Raw genomic sequence first — 612 nt, 5'->3', positions numbered from 1 at the left:
TGTGTGTGTGTGTGTGTGTGTGTGTGTGTGTGTGTGTGTGTGTGTGTACAGAATGAGATCCTCAGGGGTAAATATTCTGAAAAAGCCCAAGAGCCCTCTAAATGAGTCTAACAAAATCCCTCGAGAATATTCTACAAAATCTTTGGAGATTAACAATACACCAGCCCACACAGCTCTCTTCAATCACCTAGTCTCTACCACTCATTTTGGCCCAAATTCATCTACTTGTACTATTTTTTTGGTGTGCATTTCTTCTCTTCCCAGAAAAACTAAACTACTTTGACTGAAATCATGCTCTTTGTATTTCTCTTGTATAATTACCCTAGTATAATGGTGAATGCTGTTTAATTGTTAAGCTAGTATTGGTTTAATTGAACAGAAGAATTTCATGGAACTCCAAAATTGAAAGGAATTATGATTTAAAAGTTATAAAAATTACTCCCAAGTAGTGGCACAGTTACCCTTTCAAAAAATTTTTTCAGGGCTTCCCTGGTGGCGCAGTGGTTGAGAATCTGCCTGCCAATGCAGGGGACACGGGTTCGAGCCCTGGTCTGGGAAGATCCCACATGCCGCGGGGCAACTGGGCCCGTGAGCCACAACTACTGAGCCTGC

The 612-nt window shown here is 41.7% G+C and overlaps 1 protein-coding gene across 2 annotated transcripts in view; it reads right to left on the bottom strand.

Moving 5' to 3' along the window:
* CENPL (centromere protein L) overlaps nucleotides 1–612 on the bottom strand; it is a 17,910-nt gene that overhangs the window by 14,446 nt on the left and 2,852 nt on the right. The gene's annotated exons all lie outside the window — the stretch shown is intronic.

This window comes from Monodon monoceros, unplaced genomic scaffold, assembly GCF_005190385.1.
Source record: "Monodon monoceros isolate NGI ecotype Baffin Bay Population unplaced genomic scaffold, NGI_Narwhal_1 Super_Scaffold_18, whole genome shotgun sequence".
Lineage (NCBI taxonomy): Eukaryota > Metazoa > Chordata > Mammalia > Artiodactyla > Monodontidae > Monodon > Monodon monoceros.
Note: the sequence above shows the minus strand (reverse complement) of the source record. Positions and strands in the feature narration are given on the sequence as shown.